Source organism: Nuphar pumila, chromosome 12 (assembly GCF_984573655.1).
Source record: "Nuphar pumila chromosome 12, dmNupPumi1.hap1.1, whole genome shotgun sequence".
Taxonomy (NCBI): Eukaryota; Viridiplantae; Streptophyta; class Magnoliopsida; order Nymphaeales; family Nymphaeaceae; genus Nuphar; species Nuphar pumila.
Window position 1 is genome coordinate 63,981,717 of NC_143260.1, and position 21,538 is coordinate 64,003,254.

The 21,538-nt window shown below is 32.4% G+C and overlaps 1 non-coding gene across 1 annotated transcript; it reads left to right on the plus strand.

Moving 5' to 3' along the window:
* Nucleotides 1-1,578: 1,578 nt before the first annotated feature.
* On the plus strand, nt 1,579-1,681 carry LOC149820991 (small nucleolar RNA R71). Its single transcript, XR_016426928.1, has one exon. It is a non-coding gene; the product is annotated as a small nucleolar RNA R71 (small nucleolar RNA).
* Nucleotides 1,682-21,538: the final 19,857 nt, after the last annotated feature.

Genomic DNA, 21,538 nt, shown 5'->3' on the forward strand with positions numbered 1-21,538 from the left:
AAGTCATCCACTTTAACTAGCACGTCCTCCAAGACACCTCTCGGTACCTTGACGGAACGATCTGCCAGTTGAAGTGTAATCGGAGTCGATCTCATCTCCCCTAACCCGAAAGAATCAAAGAAATATCCGAGCAGAATGTTCACGCTTGCTCCAAGATCGAGCAATGCGCGTTCTATCCGGATGTTCCCTATAGTACAAGCAATGATAGGTGCTCCAGGGTCCTTGAGCTTGGGTGGTGTCTGATGCTGAAGTACTGAACTCACCTGCTCAGTCAGATGGACCCTGTTAGGAACTCGCTCTCTGGATTTCCTCTTTTGCGTACATAGCTCCTTCAGAAATTTGGCATAAGCCGGCACCTGCTGAATAGCATCGAGCAAAGGTAGGTTGATCTGTACATGCTTGAAGATATCAAGCATGTCCTGGATCTTCGCACCTTGCTTCCCTCTATAACCAGGAGACTCTAATGCTTTGGGATAGAGTGGTGGGGGGATATACTCTGCTGGCTCCTCCTCTTTGCGAGAAGGCTCACTCCTATCCTTCTTCTTCTCTGAGGATAAAGATGATGAAGGTGATGATGGGGATGGGGATGATGATTGAGCCGACGTAGGTGAAACCATGGTCTCTGGCTCCTCTATCTTCTCTCTACTCTCAACGTGATACTCACGTCCACTCCTCAAGGCCATAACTGATTTAGCCTGCTGCTGTGTCTCAGTATGAAATAGGCCTCCAGTCATCTGGTCCTTACCCTTCGGGTTCATGACAGCCTGACTCGGCAATGTACCCTCGGGTCTCCTACTAATAGCCTCAGCTAACTGTCCCATTTGCGACTCTAACTTCGCAATGGACTGCGTATGTGAGCTCAAAATCTGGCTACACTTCTCGAAGGCGTTCTGATTAGAGGTTTTCACCTCTTGGAATGCCTGGAGAAGTCTCTCCTCAAAAGATGTCTGCAGGGCAGACTCCTGCTGAATCGGGGAAGGAACTGAAGAAGAAGAAGACTGAGCATAGTTCGGTCTTTGAAATGGCTGAGTAAAAGATGGCTGCCGAACTGGCTGAGAGGAAGAAGGCATCTGTATAGAAGACTGTGGATTCTTCCATGAAAAATTGGGATGGTTACGCCAACCCGGATTATATGTCGATGAAAATGGGTTATTTGGCGGTCTGACGTAACCCTGAGCTGCCTGAACTTGTTCTTGAACAAATTCAGGGTACTGAGCTACTGAAGGGCACTCAGTGATCTCGTGTGCCGGACTGGCACAAAGAGTACACACCTGCTGTGTAGTGGATGGTCCTGAGAGAAGCTGGTCCAGCTTCTGAGCAATCATGTCTACTTTACACTGTAGTGCAGTAGATGGACCAATCTCAAGAACGCCAGCTTTCTTCTGAATGCTGGGTGTGGCTCTATCAGAATGAGAGCTCGAAGCATGGTGGAGTGAATTCTCGGCCAATGTATCAAATAGCCTCCATGCTTCGTCCTCGCTCTTCAGCATGAATGTCCCACCGCATGAAGAGTCGATCATCTGACGATTCTTGTCAGACAATCCATCATAGAAACTCTGCACCAGTTGCCATTTCGGCACCTGATGATGGGGGCATTTCCTGAGGAGATCCTTCATTCTCTCCCAGGTCTCATGAAAGCGCTCACCATCTAGCTCTGAAAAGCTAGTGATGGCTCTACGATATTGGTTCGTGCGACCAATGGGAAAGTATTTCCGAAGAAACTCCTGTTGCAACTGATCCCAGGACTCTATTTCTACAGAATCTAAGGACTTTAGCCAATACTTGGCTTTGTCCTTCAATGAAAAAGGGAATAGAGTCAACCTCAACGCATCATCATCGAAATTCTGTATCTTAACAGTAGAACAGATTTCGAGGAATTCATCTAAGTGTCGGTAGGGATCCTCATGACTAAGGCCATAAAAGGATGGAAGCATTTGAATAATGCTGGCCTTAATCTCATAATGTGGCGCTCCTACATCGGGTCTCCGAATGCAGGATGCCTGAACATAGTCTGTGGGAATGAAGTATTCCCGCAGAGGGCGTGAAAGAACTGGGGGTGGAGGTGGAGGATCCATGTCAGCCATTGTTGCCGAACTTCGATGAGAATGTAAAATTCTCTCTGGGTTGTCAACAAATGGGTGTAATGGGGTTCCTAGACCTCGTCGACCCTGCATACACTGGTACTAAGACCAGATGTAAGCAAACGACCTAACTAAAAAAAAATTAAACTAGCACAGATACTAAAATGTAAATAAGCAAATAACAGTAACTAAAAACAAACAAATATGCTATATAGCTATGTCAGAATTCTATACTAAATAATTAAATAACAAAGTAAACTATTCTAAAATGCTAAAACAAATAAATACAGGAAATCACAAACTATGTTTTTCTAAAACCCACCTGTCTAATCGCTCCTTGCAGAATGATAATTAAGTGAATCCTAAAAAGAACAATATGTGAATCCTATATTTACTAACTATGTTAATCCTATATTCACTTACTAATCCTACTAACTAAAAAGAAAACAACTAATTAACTAACTAAAACAAAATAATAATAAATTAAACTCTAAGAAATAAAGTAATTAATTCGCCGTTCCCCGGCAACGGCGCCAAAATTTGGTTGATATTTTGGAATGCTCTTTTTAAAACAGTTATTTTCAATAAAACTTTGGAAAATCGTCAACCAAAAATATAAAAACCGACTTTCCACAAAGTGGTAAGTACGGGTCGATCCTCAGGGAACAGGAATTAATCACTATAATTCTAGAAAATTTAATTTATTAATATTAAATGACAATCTACAATTATAAAGTGAATACAACTACAATTAAGCACTAAAAGAACAATAAACAAGCATTTAGTCTTCTGCTCCACGCCAAGGGTAATTCTGTCTTTTCGCCACTTAGAGAATCTTTTCACTTGTATACTAACCCTGGAAACTAAATATGCTTTTCAACCTAAAAAATGCAGAAAAATACAAAGTTAGTTTTCTATTTTAATGATGCAAACAACAATTAAAACTATGTCTAATTCTACGAAAATAATAAACAAATGCTATTTATCAAACAAAAATTAAATAACATACTAAATTAATTCTAAAATTAACCAAATTACTTCTACTAATGCTGTATGATGATTATGCAACTTCTAAAATACAGAAACTACTGAAAACAAGTCTAAAATGCCGAAACTAAGAAAATTACGAAACTGCCCCTAACTAGTGTAAACTAGCAATCTGACAGGTTATCGGAAAACCACTGTTTGATAGGGCAAACGAGGTCCGATTTTCCCGAAATTTGTTCTGTTCTGCAACTGACAGATTAAACAAAATGACAGTTTTTACAGAATTAAAAAACAGTCTCTGGAACTCCAGATATAAGCGTTTCAAATCTTGGAAAAATCAGGATATCGCCAGTCCTGTAATTTAAAATCCAGAAAAAGCGGTTTTCACAAAACGCTTAAAAATCAGACCAAATCAACTCCGAATGAGCTGAAATTTGGTCTGCAGTTAAATAACACGTCAATACAGTGAATAGAAAAAATAAATTTGGAAAACACAGAGTTTTTGATCAGAAAATAATTATGTTTCGACAGGGCAAAAATCTGGTTTTTATTTGAGTGCACTATTCACTTTATGAACCTATGGAAACACTATCAAATGCAATCTACACCTAATGCAATCTAAATGACACTGTATAACAGTGTATATGCAGATGATAATTAGGAAAATACTAAATACACGACGCACAAAGCCTACAAGCAATTTATGACTAGAACTAAGTTAACTCACAATGGAAATGCAACTATGCTAAATAATAAAATGCAATCTAACCACTAAGTTAACTAATATCTAACTATCATTCAAAACACAACAAAACACATTTCATACATACTGAATAAATACGCTATACGTATACACACTTCTATACTAAAACTAAATTAGATAAATAAACTAATTAATATAGAAATCAAAGGAAATAATAAAAAATGACTTACTTAACTAAAGAACGAAGGCTAAGGTTAGGATTCACTTGGTTGACTCGATCTAGGATCGGTTTCGACTTGAGTAGGTTCAGTTTGGGTTTGGATGCACTCGGATGGGATTAGGTAGGCTCGGTTTGACTAGGTTGAAAGAGATAGGTTCGAGCTAAGGTGGACTCACTAATTGGATTCGGTTTTGAGTTACCTTAGTCAACTAGGTTCGAATTGACTTAGGCTCAACTAAGTTGGACCCAGCTTAGGGTTTGACTAGGCTCGAATGGGCTAAGGTAAGCTCGATTGACTCACTAGGTTTAGACTAAGTTTTGACCCGAGTTAGGCCTTTGACTAGGTTTGACCAAGATTGGGTTTTGGATGTAGGTTTAGCAAGACTAGGGTGAACTCGGTTTAAGTAGGCTTGAACTAAGTTTGACTCAACTAGGGTTGACTTAGATAAGTTAGGTAGACTAGGTTGACCTAACTTAGGTTAAGGTTGACTCCACTAAACTTGACTAAGGTTGGGCTTTGGTCTTAGACTTGACCTAAGTGCGGTTTAGGCTTGGACTTGGGCTAGGCTAGGTTTTGACTAGACTCAAAGGGGGTGTAGACTAGGGGTTGACTCGACCTAGGCTCGGTTTGACTAGGTTAGGTCTAGACTAAAGTAGTAACCTCCTAATTAAGCTACAATTAATCCAAAGTTCACGATTTTAATGGAGGAGGTTGGAAAAAGGAATGTAATAATTACCAATATTCAAACTTTGAAATGCTTTGGATTCTCAAAAATCGCCCAATTTAAAGAGGGAGTTACACTCCTTAATTGCCTTTAATACCTTTTTGGAAATCTGAAAAGACCAATCTAGAAATCCACGATTTTTGCTTTTCAAGATGGAATTAAAATGCTTTTAATGCTCTATGGAAATCGTGTAACCTAGATTGGAATTTTGGTTTAATTGCAAAACACTTTCCAAAGTTAAGGAGTAACTCCTTCTTTAATACACATTCAAAATTCAAATTTTCCTTAAATGCTTCACACGATTTTTGAAGAATATCCTTTTTCCAAAAGCTTTCCAATTTTCAATTACTTTAATTACCTCCCTTCTCCAAAAATCGCCAACTTCAATGGATGCTACTTTCTAAACTAATAGACTTAATTATACCTAGGGAACAAAAGAACTTAAATGGAAAATCGATTTCCTAGGAGTTAATGCTAACCTAATTCCAAAACTTACCTAAATGCAACCCTAAAAACGGCTAAAAAAAAGAAAGACCTAATACATTGAACCTAGACACCTTCCTAACTCAACTAATGACCATTAAGACTTGCTAAAAAAATCGACCAAGAGCTCCAGAGGAGCTCTAATGGCTGCCGCCCCACCTTGGGGAAGAAGAAGAACCACACGAAAATAAAAAAAAACTAAAATTATAAATTAACAAAAAGCAATAAAACTAAATAACCACTAATTTGATAAAACTAAATTAGAGAATAATACAAAGGACTCCTAATTACACCAAGGCTAACAAGAACAGCACTATGCTGGAATTAAAAACATGAAAAAAAAAGAAAACTTGATTTTTATAATTTTCAACAATAGACTCAAAACACAAAAACGAAAAATTGATTAAAACAACTAATTAAATCAATCCTAAAACAATGAAATGACTAACACAACTATATACTGCTGTTAACACATAAAACACACAGCAACTACACGATTCACCAACATCAACACAAACATTTAACAAAAATACAAAGATCGGCTAGAATATCTCTAGCCGAAATTTTTTTTTTTTCTTTTTCAAAAATACAATCAAAACAAGACAAGCAGCACCCACAATCAAAATGAATTAAAATAAACTTTTTGGAATAGGATTTTCAGCAAAACCACACAATACACATGCTGGACAAAACAAAAATATCAAAACAGAAAAATATTTTTGTAAAAATCAAGAATCGGCTAGAATAAGTCTAGCCGATTTTGGATTTTTTTTTTTTCTTTTTAATTAAAACCAAATACAACCCACACAAAAACCGAATAAAGTAAATCAAAAGGAACACTTTTTTATTGGATTTTCTGTAAAACAATATCAAGAACACTTATGACAAACTTGAAGAATCGGCTAGATGAAGATCTAGCCGATTTTTATAAAAAAGATGAAAAATCAATAAAAACTCGATTCCAATGAATCAATCAAATAAATAAACCTAAGCTAACGTGCTGGCCTATGCACGAATGCTATTCTAAGGTTGAAATAAAAAAGAAAAACAAGAAACATACAGAAAATAACAAAACAAAAACCACACACACAAATCGGTTTTATCTAGAAGAGAAGGAAGAAGAAGACCTACCTTTTGGAAGATCCGACGACCGGGGGGATGAAGAAGAGCGGACCGTGGCTGGAGGTAGACGTCTTCTACAGTTCAAGGATGCTGTACTTCACCAAAAACGGCACCTATTGCAGCTGCTACACGTTGGAGATCCACCGGTGATGGAATGTGAGCCGATTCGCGATCGGAGGGTGTAGAAAGCCGGATGGAGGTAGGGCCGGCTCACCTTGGTGGTGTGTTGCGCACTCCCGCCCAAGGTTAATGGTCTCCACCTCTGCTACACCTGCAAAAGTACAGAAAAATGGTGAAAAGTCAGCAAGGAATAAGAAAGAAATGAAAAGAAACCAAAGAAAGCTTGAAAATATGCTTGAAAATCAAGCATAGGTCGATCTTCAATGGCCAACACTTGGGGAAGATGGAGAGGAAGGAGCTGCTGCTGTAGAGTCACTGTAGGGGGCGTCCAAACACAGCCAAAGACGCCTAGGGTTCTTGAAAAAAAACTATTTATAGTTTTGACATTTTTCAGAAAGAGTGTTAAAAAATAAAATATTGCTAGGCGCCACTTTCTGGGGGGTTTTTAGAAAAACTTTTTGAAATGAGTATGGATAGGTGTGTGGGTTGGGTTTTGGGCTTTCTAAGAGTTGATCCAAGGTCCAATTGACCTAATTGGGTCGGATATGGATCCGATCCACCTCGAAATCTGTGCCCAAACACTGAAATAGCCATAACTCTCTCATTTTAACTCCGATTTTTCTGAAATTCGAACCATAGCCCCTTACTATCAAAACACATCTAAACATGGGTTTAAAACCTTAAACTTGATACAAAACGCATGAAAAACTTGTTTACATGATGTGCATTTCATGCATCATCAACAAACAATCAAATACTTGAGAGAGATGGATCAACGAAGCGAACTTACTTCAAATCGTGGAAGAAACGGCTCCGGGTTGCTTCTTCGGCTTTGAGCCTTCCTTCGAGAGGTCAGACTAAGTCAGATGAAGCTGACTTAGTTGAGAAAGAGGTAGAGTAGGTCAAGCTACTCAACCTAAGTGGTTTGAACCAAACTGGGTTCGATCCAAGTCAACTGGGTTCAGCAGGTTCGAACTCAGCTCAAGTAGGCTAAGTCTGGGTTCAGAAATCCAAACCGGAATCTGGACCAAAAAGGACTTTGACTTTGACTTTAAACCCAACTAGGTTGAAGTCAAGTCAACTGGGTTTGGACCAGGTCAAGTGGGTTCAGACCCAGGTCAGGTGGGTTAGGACCAGGTCAGGCAGGCTCAGGCTAAGTCAGGCAGGCTCAGACCAGGTCAGGTGGGCTAGGCTAGGTAGGGGAGGTTTAGGAGAGAGAGAGAAGGCAAGAGAGAGAGAGGGGGGGTCGATTTTTATGAGAAGAGAGAGAGTGGGGAGGGCTATTTATAGCCCAAGCCCACCTCCTCTTGGGTTTTTCCATGCCCCTTTTACCCCTTGGCTTCTTTTAAATTCCTGGAGGTTCCTTTTGAGGTGGGGCCCACAAGATATTTTCATAGGATATTTTGTGGGTCCCACAAGATATTTTTTGAGGAATATTTCTGTGGGTCCCACCAATATTTCTGTGGGTCCCGCAAGAATTTCGGGTTTTCGGTGATTTTTTCCGAAAAATTCTGAGTACGCCATTTTCTTCGTATTGACGTAACTAAGAAAGCTGGCTCGTACGAATCTATTGATTTCGTTTAGTTAGGAAGTTATGGCTTCCAGAGTGTTTGAGCATATATTCGCAATTCGACGAATATCCTAAGTATAACTGGCTCGCAGGAATTGATTCGTTTCGCATTATGAGAAAAATGCTACTTTTACCGGTGAATGCCTCATGAATTTTATTCAGATATTTCCTGAAAAATTGCGGGTCTTACATGGATCGTGCTTGGATGTGATGGAATATATCATGAAATGCTTGACTTTAGTAACCTGTACATTTATCAATTGTTAAATGGTTATTAATTCTATCTAAACATGTTGCATGTATACTTGTACACATGACACTGTGCACATAAATATGGATATTATGCTTCTTACTCAGATGTGGTAGTCTGACCCTTTCTGAATTAATGTTTTTCAGGAAACTGAATGACGAGAAATTGCAGTCGTTGCTGCGACAGTGCCATGTGACCATATCTTCTTCGGATGTCCTGAGGAATATGACTTGTAATAAATCATTAATTGTAAAAGATAACTTGTAGTATTTCAATGCCAGAATTTATTTTACTTAAATGCCTTGAGTATGTGCTATTACTTGTAACCCACCCAAATAATTTGACGAAGGATTTAATAAAGCTTTTCCGCTGCTGTTTAGAAAAAAAAATTTATTCCAAAATTTTCAAGTTAAATATTTGGGGCGTTACACTCTCATTATGAATTCACCTTTTGACCTATTGTAAACTTTATCAACCTAAACCACAATAAGACATAAAATTAGTGCACAATTATAATAAATGATTAAAAATTATGCTAAACCTAATTCTACAAGGAATTACTGAATTAAATTATAATTAGAAATCAAAATTAACTAAAATGTCATTTCTCAGTACATCAACTAACTATTCTGAATCTAACTAAGCTAATTGCTGAAAATATACTCACTAAGATGCAGAAAAACAATAAAAACTACCGAAAATCACACGACTAGTAAAATGACTGTTTTGCCCTCAAATAGTGCAAAAGTGGATTCTGACAGGTTTTCGTAAACAGTGAATTTGAAGAAGCAAACAAAGTTCGATTTTCGTGATTTTTCTTTTGTTCTGTTTCTAACAGATTGAAGAATCTGTCAGATTTTACGGATTTGAAAAACTTCTCCGGAAGCTCTAGATATAAGCGTTTCAAATTCGTATAAAATTTGAAAATCGTATGTCCCGAAATTTGAAAACGCAAAAAAGCGGATTTTGAAAAATGCTTAAAAGTCAGACCAAATCAACTCAAAATGAGCTGTTTTTTGGAAAAACTCAGAAAATTTGCACATAAAATGAAGATAATAGAATAAAAATTTTGGAAAAACTCGGAAAATTTGCACATAAAATGATGAATGCAAGTGGATGCTAAAACCCGGTTTTTAGTTCAATGCACTATTCATTTGAACAAATCCACTATATACACTATGATATTGGATTACATATAAAAACAGTCCTAACACTTCTAATATATTGTTAAGCTACAGAGAATGGACTCAAAGTAATGAACTAAACAAACATGCAAATAATTTAAGCAAATTAATTCTAAAGTTAATCTAAAAGACACCCTATTACCAAAATAAGTTAAACTAAAATGCAATGATCAATTAGAATGACTAAGTTAATGAAGTTAACTAATCCTAATGGACTCACCTTAATGCAAGCTAACTATTTAACTAAAAACACGAAGATTAAATCCAAAGCTAATTTGAAATTAGTGTTAACAAGAACTTCAACCTAATGTTTGTTAGTCAACTTAGCTAGGGTTAATTACCTAACTAGGGTTAGTAAGGGGGACAGTTCAGAGTTTAGCTTTGACATAGGCTCACGCCACCCTAGATGGACCCACTAGAGTTAGTAAAACTTGGACTTACTAAACAAGGTCACCTACACAATTTTGGTTAATTTTTAATAACTAACCTAATTACTTAGGGATTAATCAATTAGAATTGGTAACTAGATATCTAATCCTAAAACAAAATTTTAGCATAGAAATAAAATCGATAATTAAATCAAAACCACTACCAAGACAACTTATTTTCCTAAATTACTAAACACGTTTTTAAAAACCTAAATCAAAGTCAAAACCTACCAAAATTGTTAATGCTATATCTATGCTATGTCAAGCTATGGAATTAAAAGAGGGCATATAAATACTAAGTAACGAATTTGGAAATGAATGAACCCATACATTCTTACCTTAGGGACCCATTTGGAAAGATTGCAATTTCAAAATTGTCAAGCTCAATGGGCCCACACGGTTTCAATTTTGCATTAAAATAAGATAGTCAATTTTGAAAATCTTTCCCAAAAGCTAGCACACAAATTTTAGAAAGGGAATTGAAAATCAAAATTGTTTCCGAAATTGAAAAGAGAGAATGATTTTATCTTGGTTGGACTAGAAGAAGGGGTCAAAACTTGCCTCAATTGAATTCCACGAATTTGAATGGGCTACCACACCTACCAAAATCGTTCCTTAAACAAAAATACCAAAGTTCTCTTCATCTAAAATTCGAAATTAAATAATTAGTTAACCTAGGCTCTAACTACCCTAACTAAACTAACATCTACACAAATAAATGTAAGGGTATGAATGGGATGTAACACACAAAATCGGAAAATGCTATTTTGGCTAACACACACAAATCTAAATTACTTAATTCAATCTTAAAACTGACTAAAATTAAATACAATGAATCTGGACCCTAAACAAAGCTTTCCTAAACTCAAAGCTACAGCCATGGCTGCCTTCTCTTATGAAGAAGACGACAGCCAGCAACCCACATAAAACGACTTTTCTAATTCACGCAGAAAAATTATGTTATCAACTAACACAACAACGATAAAACAAAATTTTAATGTAAACTAAACTAAGATATGAATGGATATGATTCTAATAAATCTAACACACTAAACTAAACTAAACTACTGTAATAACAAAATATTTTATCCAAATAATTAAAACTGGACACACATCAAAGTCGGCTAAAATGGACTTAGCCGATTTTCCCTAATGGACTAACCACCAAAGAACTTGACTCTCTAAAACACCTTAGAACTCGATCTAAGCATGCGAATGACAGTGGTATTTGCTGTCAACAAACAAAAAAATAAGAAGGGAGGTTTAAGGTTATGATTTTTTTTTCACAATCGTAGAACAAATATATGCATTATTGAATCACTATGAATTTTTTTTAACAACCTTAGGACACATATATGGATGATTGAATATCTATAAAAAAAATTTGAGAGCCTTAGAACATATATATGCATGATTGAATCACTTTGAAAATTTTTTAACAGCATTATAACAAATATATGCATGATTAAGTTACTATGAATTTTTTTTGACAGCCTTGGAACACATATATGCATGATTGAATCACTATGAAATTTTCTAACAGCCTTAGAACACATATATACATGATTGAATCACTATGATTTTTTTTTTGCAAGCATTAGAACACACATATGCATGATTGAATCACTATGATTTTTTTTTAAAGCCTTTGAACACATATATGCATGATTAAATCTCTTTTTAAAAAAATTGACATCATTAGAACACATATATGCTTGATTGAATCACTATGATTTCTTTTGATGGCCTTAGAACACATATATGCATGAATGAATCACTATGAATTTTTTTTTCACAGCTTTTGTACACATATATGCAAGATTGAATCTCTATGAAATTTTATTGACAGCCATAGAACATATATATGCATGATTAAATCACTATCAATTTTTTTCATAGCTTAGAACACATATATATCCATGATTGAATCACAATGAAATTTTTTTGTTAGCCATAGAACACATATATGCATGATTGAATCGTTATGATATTTTTTTGACTGCCTAAGAACACATATACGCATGATTGAATCACTATGAAATTTTTTTTACTGCCTTAGAACACATATATGCACGGTTAAATCACTGTGAATTTTTTTTGACAACCTTGGAGCCTATATGCATGATTGAGTCACTATGAAATTTTTTTGGCAACCTTGGAACATGTATATGCAAGATTGAGTCACTATGAAAATTGTTTGAGAGCCTTAAAACATATATATGCATGATTGAATCACTATGAAAATTTTTTGACAACACTAGAACACATATGCAAGATTAAATCACGATGAAATTGTTTTTGACAGCCTTAGAACACATATATACATGATTGAATATCTATAAAAAAATGTTGACAGCATTTGAACACATATATTCAATATTGAATCACTTTGAAAAAATTTTAACAGCCTTAGAACACATATATGCATGATTGAATCGTTATGAAATTTTTAACAACCTTAGAATACATATCTCCATGATTAAATCACTTTAAAAAAAATTTAACAGCCCTAGAACACATATATGCATGATTGAATCTTTATGAAATTTTTTTGATAGCCTTAGAATGCATATATGCATGATTGAATCACTATAAAAAAATGTTGACAGCCTTAGAACACTTATATGCATGATTGAATCACTATAAATTTTTGTTGACAGCATTAGAACGTATAATGCATGATTGAACCGCTTCAAAATTTTTTTACAGCCTTAGAACACATATATGCCAGATTAAATCACTATGATTTTTTTTTTAGAACCGTAGAAGAGATATTTGCATTATTGAATCACTATAAATTTTTTGTAAAAAACTTAGGACACATATATGCATGATTGAATCACTATGGATTTTTTTTTACAGCCTTAGAACACATATACGCATGAAAGAGTCTCTATGAAATTTATTTGACAGCCTTACAACATAAATAAGCCTTATTGAATCACTATCAAATTTTTTTAGCAGCCTTAGAAAACATATATGCATGATTGAGTCACTATGAAATTTTTTTAATAGCCTTAGAACACTTATATGCAAGATTCAATCACTATGACTTTTTTTTGACAGCCTTAGAACACATATTAGCATGATTGCATCACTATGAAATTTTTTTGACAACCTTAGAACACATATATGCATGATTTAATCACTATGATTTTTTTTTCATAGCCTTAGAACACTTATATGCATGACTGAATCTCTATAAAAAAAAATTGACATCATTAAAACATATATATGCATGATTGAGTCACTATAATTTTTTTTTGAAAACCGTAGAACACATATATTTATGATTGAATCACTATAATTTTTTTTTGAAAATCTTAGTACACATATTTGCAAGTTTCGACCACTATGAAATTTTTTTGAGAGCCTTAGAACACATATATGCATGACTGAATCACTATATAATTTTTTTGACAGCCTTAGAACATATATATGCATGATTGAATCACTGTGAAATTTTTTTGACAGCCTTAGAACACATATATGCACGATTGAATCACTTTGAATTTTCTTTTAGAGCCTTAGTACACACAAATGCATGATTGAATCACTATGAAATTTTTTCACAATCGTAGAACAAATATATGCATTATTGAATCACTATGAATTTTTTTTAACAACCTTAGCACACATATATGGATGATTGAATATCTATAGAAAATTTTTGACAGCCTTAGAACATATATATGCATGATTGAATCACTTTAAAAAAATTTTAACAGCCTTATAACAAATATGTGCATGATTAAATCACTATGAAGTTTTTTTGACAGCCTTAGAACACATATATGCATGATTGGATCACTATGAAAGTTTTTGACTGCCCTAGAACACATATATGCATGATTGAATCACTATGATTTTTTTTTGGCGAGCATTAGAACACATATATGCATGATTGAATCATTATGAAATATTTTTGCGAGCAGTAGAAAACACATATATGCATGATTAAATCTCCATAAAATAAAATTGACATCATTAGAACAGATATATGCTTGATCGAATCACTATGGTTTTTTTTTTGACAGACTTAGAACACATATATGCATGAATGAATCACTATGGATTTTTTTTAACAGCCTTAGAACACATATACGCAAGATTGAATCACTACAAATTTCTTTTGATAGCCTTAGAACATATATATGGTTCACTGAATCACTATGAATTTTTTTTGACAGCCTTAGAACACTTATATGCATAATTGAATTACTATGAAATTTTTTTGACAGCGTTAGAACATATATATTCATGATTGAATCACTATGAAATTTTTTTGACAGCCACAGAACACATATATGCTTGATTGAATCACTATGGCATTTTTTGGATAGCCTGAGAAAACATATATGCATGATTGAATCACTATGATTTTTTTTTTACTGCTTTAGAACATATATACTCATGATTGAATCACAATGAAAGTTTTTTTATAACCATGGAAAATATATGCTTGATTTAGTCATAATGAAGTTTTTTTTACAACCTTGGAACATATATAAGCATGATTGAGTCACTATGAAATTTTTTTGACAGCCTTAGAACATATATATGCATGATAGAATCACTATGAAATTTTGTTGACAGCCATAGAACACATATAAGCATGATTGAATCACTATATAATTTTTTTGACATCCTTAGAACACACATATGCATGATTGAATCACTATAAAAGTTTTTGACAACCATACAACATAGTATATGCATAATTGGATCACTATGAATTTCTTTTCACAACTTTAGAACACATAATGGATGATTGAATCACTTTGATTTTTTTTTGCAGCCTTAGAACACATATATGCAAGATTGAATCATTATGAAAGTTTTTTTTACAGCCTTAGAACTCAAATATGCATGATTAAATCTCCATGAATTTTTTTTGACAGTCTTAGAACACATATATGCATGACTGAATCACTATAAATTTTTTTTGACAGCCTTAGAACACATATATGCATGACTGAATGACTATAAAATTTTTTTGAAAGCCTTAGAACAGATATATGTGTGTTTGAATCACTATAAATTTTTTTTGACAGCCTTAGAACACATATATACATGATTGAATCACTATGATTTTTTTTTGACAGCTTTAGAACACATATATGCATGATTGAATCACAATGAATTTTTTTTTATACCTTTTAAACATGTATATGCATGATTGAATATCTATAAAAAAAATTTGACATCATTAGCACACATATATGCATGATCAAATCACTATGAATTTTTTTTTGACAGCCTTAGAACACATATATTTATGAATGAATCACTATGATTTTTTTTTTGATAGCTTTTGAACACATATATGGAAGAATGAATCTCTATGAATTTTTTTTGACAGCCTTAGAACATATATATGCATGACTAAATCACTATGAAATTTTTTTGATAGCTTAGAACACATATATGCAAGATTGAATCACTTTGAAATTTGTTTGACAGCCATAGAATACATATTTGCATGATTGAATTGCTATGACATTTCTTTGACAGCTTGAGAACACATATATGCATTATTGAATCACTATGAATTTCTTTTGCACCATGAGAACACATATATGCATTATTGAGTCACTATGAAATTTTTTTGACAGCCTGAGAACACAAATATGCATTATTGAGTCACTATGAAATTTTTTTGACAACCTTGGAACATATATATGCGTGATTGAGTCACTATGAATTTTTTTTGACAGCCTTAAAACTTATATATGCATGATTAAATGTCTATGAATTTTTTTTTGACAGCCTTAGAACATATATATACATGATTGAATATCTATAGAAAAACATTGACAACATTAGAACACATATATGCAAGATTGAATCACTTTGAAATTTTTTTAACAGCCTTAGAACACATATATGCATGATTGAATCGCTATGAAATTTTATTGAGAGCCTTAGAACACATATATTTTTTATTGAATCAGTATGATTTTTTTTAGACACTTAGAACACATAAATGCATAATTGAATCACTATGAAATTTTTTTCACAATCGTAGAGCAAATATATGCATTATTGAATCACTATGAATTTTTTTGTTAACCTTAGGACATATATTATCTATAAAAAAAAATTTGACAGCCTTAGAACAAATATATGCATGATTGAATCACTTTGATTTTTTTTTAACAGCCTTAGAATAAATATATGCTTGATTAAATCACTATGATTTTTTTTTTACAGCCTTAGAACACATATATGCATGATTGAATCACTATGAAATTTTTTTGACACCCATAGAACACATATATGCATGATTGAATCACTATGAAATTTTTTTGATAGCATTAGAACACATATATGCACGATTGAATCACTATGATTTTTTTTTCAGCCTTTAAACACATATATGCATGATTAAATCTCTATACAAAAAATTGACATCATTAGAACATATATATGCTTGATTGAATCACTATGAATTATTTATTTGATAGCCTTAGAACACATATACGCATGATTGAATCACTACGAAATTTTTTTGACCACCTTAGAACAAATATATGCATGATTGAATCACTATGATTTTTTTTTTATGGCCATAGAACACATATATGCAAGATTGAATCACAATGATTTTTTTTTGACAGACTTAGAACACATATATGCATGATTGAATATCTACAAAAAAATTTTGACAGCCATAGAGCACACTTATGCAAGATTTGATCGCTATGAAATTTTTTTGAATCACTATGATTTTTTTAGAATCGTAGAATAGATATACGCATTATTGAATCACTATGAATTTAAAAAAAGAATTATGACACATATATGTATGTTTGAATCCCTATGAATTTTTTTTGACAGCCTTACAACACATATATGCATGATTTGATCGCTATGAAATATTTTTGAAAGCCTTAGAATATATATGCCTGATTGAATCACTATGAATTTGTTTTGACAACCTTAGAATACATTTTTGCATGATTGAATCACAATGAATTTTTTTAACAGCCTTAGAACACATAAATGCATGATAGAATCACTATGAGTTTTTTTTTACGGCGTTAGAACAATTATATGCATCATTGAATCACTATGAAATTTTTTTGACAACCTTAGAACATATATATGCATGATTGATTCACTATGAAAATTTGCTAATAGCCTTAGAAGACATATTTGCATGATTGTAAAAAAAAATTGACATAATTAAAACATATATATGCATGATTGAATTACTATAAATTTTTTTTGAAAACCTTAGAACACATATCGGCATGATTCAATCACTATGAAATTTTGTTGACAGCCTTAGAACACATATATGCATAATTGAATCACTATACAATTTTTTTGACAGCCTTACAACACATATATGCATGATTGATTCACTATAAAAAAATTTGACAGCCTTAGAGCACATATTTGCACGATTGAATCACTTTGAAATTTTTTTGACAGCCTTAGAACACATAAATGCATGATTGAATCACTATGAGTTTTTTTTTAGAGCCTTAGAACACATATATGCAAGATTGAATAGCTATGAAATTTTTTTGACAGCCTTAGAACACATAAATGCATGATTGAATCACTAAGAAATTTTTTTAACAACCTTAGGACACATATATGCATGATTGAATCACTACGGTTTTTTTTTGACAGCCTTAGAACTTATATAAGCAAGATTGAATCACAATGAATTTTTTTTATAGCATTAGAATACATATATGCATTATTGAATCACTATGATTTTTTTTGACAGCCTTAGAACACATATATGCATGATTGAACCACTATAAATAAATTTTGAGAGCCGTAGAACACATATATGCATGATTGAATCACTATGACATTTTTTTGACAGCCTGAGAACACATATATGCATGATTGGATAACTATGAATTTTTTTTTACTGCCTTATAACATATATATGCATGATTGAATAACTATGAAATTTTTTTGACAACCTTGGAAGATATATGCATGATTTAGTCACTATGAAATTTTTTTGAGAACATTGGAACATATATATGCATGATTGAGTCACTCTGAATTTTTTTTTACAGCCTTAGAACATATGTATGCATGATTGACACTCTACAAATTTTTTTTGACAGCCTTAGAACACATATATACAAGATTGAATAACAATGATTTTTTTTAATAGCCTTAGAACACATATATGCATGATTGAATATCTGTAAAAAAAATTTGACCGCATTATAACACATATATGCAAGATTGAATCACTATAATTTTTTTTTGACAAACTTAGAACACATATCTGCTTGATTGAATTACTTTAAAAAAAATTTAACATCCTTCGAACACATATATTCATGATTGAATCACCACAAAATTATATGCCTGATTGAATCACAATGATTTTTTTTGACAACCTTAGAACACATATATGCATGACTGAATCACTATGAATTTTTTTTAACAACTTTAGAATAGTTAAATCCATGATTGAATCATTATGAATTTTTTTTGACAGCCTTAGAACACATATATTCAACAGTTTAGCACTACAAAATTGTTTTGACATCATTAGAACACATATACGCATGATTGAATCACTTTGAAATTTGTTTATTGCCTTGGAACACATATTTGCCATATTGAATCCCTATGATTTTTTTTTTAGAACCGTGGAAGAGATGTATGCAATATGAATGACTTTGAAAAAAACTAGGACACATATATGTATGTTTGAATCACTATGATTTTTTATTGACAGCCTTAGAACATATACATCCAAGATTTGATCGCTATAATTTTTTTTTGATAGCCTTAGAATATATATATGCCTGATTCAAACACCATGATTTTTGTTTTTTGACAACCTTAGAACACATATATGCATGATTGAATTACTGTAAATTCTTTTTTACGGCCTTAGAAGACATATATGCGTCATTGAATCACTATGAAATTTTTTTGACAGCCTTAGAACACATATATGCATGACTGAATCACTATGAAATTTTTTTGATAGCCTTAGAAGACATATTTGGATGATTGAATCTCTGTAAAAAATGTAACATCATTAAAACATATATATGCATGAATGAATTACTATAATTTTTTTTTGAAAACCTTAGAACACATACTGGCATGATTCAATCACTATGAAATTTTGTTGACAGCCTTAGAAGACATATATACCTGATTGAATCGCGATATAAATTTTTTTATAGCCTTAGAACACATATATGCATGATTGAATCACTATAAAATTTTTATGACAGCCTTAGAACACATATATGCATGATTGAATTACTTTGATTTTTTTTTTACAGCCTTAGAACACATATATGCCAGATTGAATGACTGTGAATTCTTTTTTACGGCCTTAGAACACATATATGCGTCATTGAATCATTATGAAATTTTTTTGACAGCCTTAAAACACATATATGCATGACTAAATCACTATGAAAATTTTTTGATAGCCTTAGAAGACATGTTTACATGATTGAATCTTTGTAAAAAAATGTAACATCATTAAAACATATATATGCATGATTGAATTACTATAATTTTTTTTTGAAAACCTTAGAACACATACTGGCATGATTAAATCACTATGAAATTTTTTTGACAGCCATAGAATACATATATGCATGATTGAATCGAGATATAATTTTTTTGATAGCCTTAGAACACATATATGCATGATTGGATCACTATAAAAATTTTATGACAGCCTTAGAACACATATACGCATGATTGAATCACTATGAAATTTGTTTGACAGCCTTAGAATACATAAATGCAGGATTGGATCACTATGAAATTTTTTTGACAGCCTTAGAACACACATATGCATGATTAAATCACTATAATTTTTTTTGACAGCCTCAGAACACATAAATGCATGATTGAATGACTATGAATATTTTTTAAAAACCTCAGAACACATATATGCATGATTGAATCACTATGAAAGTTTTTTGACAGCTTTAGAACAAATATAAGCTTGATTGAATGACTATGATTTTTTTTTACTACCATAGGACACATATATGCATGATTGAATCACTATGAATTTTTTTGATAGCATTAGAACACATATATGCATGATTCAAAATTTTCAACAGCATTAGAACACATATACGCATGATTTATTCACTATAAAAAATATTTTGACAAACTTAGAACACATATCTTCATGATTTAATCACTATGAAATTTTTTTCACAGAGTTACAACACATATATGCATCATTGAATCACTATCAATTTTTTTTTAGAGCCTTAGAACACATATATGCTTGATTGAATCACTATGAATTTTTTTTATAGTTTTTGAACACATATATGCAGGATTGAATCTCTATAAATTTTTTTTGACATCATTAGAACACATATATGCATGTTCGAATCACTATGAATTTTTTTTAACACCCTTAGAACACATATATGCAAGATTGAATCACTACAAATTTTTCTGACAGCCTTAGAACATATATATGCATGATTATATCACTATCAATTTTTTTTCATAGCTTAGAACACATATATGCATGATTGAATCATAATGAATTTTTTTTTATAGCCATAGAACACATATATGCATGATTGAATCGTTATGATATTTTTTTGACAGCCTGAGAACACATATACGCATGATTGAATCGCTATGAAATTTTTTTGACTGCCTTAGAACACATATATGCACGGTTGAATCACTGTGAAATTTTTTTGACAACCTTGGAGCATATATGCATGATTGAGTCACTATAAATTTTTTTTGGCAATCTTGGAACATGTATATGCAAGATTGAATCACTATTAAATTTTTTTGAGAGCCTTAAAACATATATATGCATGATTGAATCACTATGAAATTTTTTTGACAGCACTAGAACACATATGCAAGATTGAATCACGATGAAATTTTTTTTGACAGCCTTAGAAGACATATATACATGATTGAATATCTATAAAAAAATGTTGACAACATTTGAACACATATATGCAATATTGAATCACTTTAAAAAATTTCTAACAGCCTTAGAACACATATATGCATGATTGAATCGTTATGAAATTTTTGACAACCTTAGAATACATATCTGCATGATTGAATCACTTTAAAAAAAAATTAACAGCCCTAGCACACATATGCGCATGATTGAATCTTTATGATTTTTTTTTTACAACCTTAGAACGCATATATGCAAGATCAAATCACTATAAAAAATTTTTGACAGCCTTAGAACACTTATATGCATGATTGAATCACTACAAATTTTGGTTGACAGCATTAGAACGTATAATGCATGATTGAACCACTTTAAAAAAAAATTAAAGCCTTAGAACACATATATGCTAGATTGAATCACTATAATTTTATTTTTAGAACCGTAGAAGAGATATATGCATTATTGAATCACTATGAATTTTTTGTAAAAAACTTAGGACACATATATCCATGATTGAATCACTATGATTTTTTTCTTACAGCCTTAGAACATATATACGCATGATTGAGTCTCTATGAAATTTATTTGACAGGCTTACAACATAAATAAGCCTTATTGAATCACTATCAAATTTTTTTGGCAGCCTTAGAAAACATATATGCATGATTGAATCACTATGAAAATTTTTTAATAGCCTTAGAACACTTATATACAAGATTCAATCACTATGACTTTTTTTTGACAGCCTTA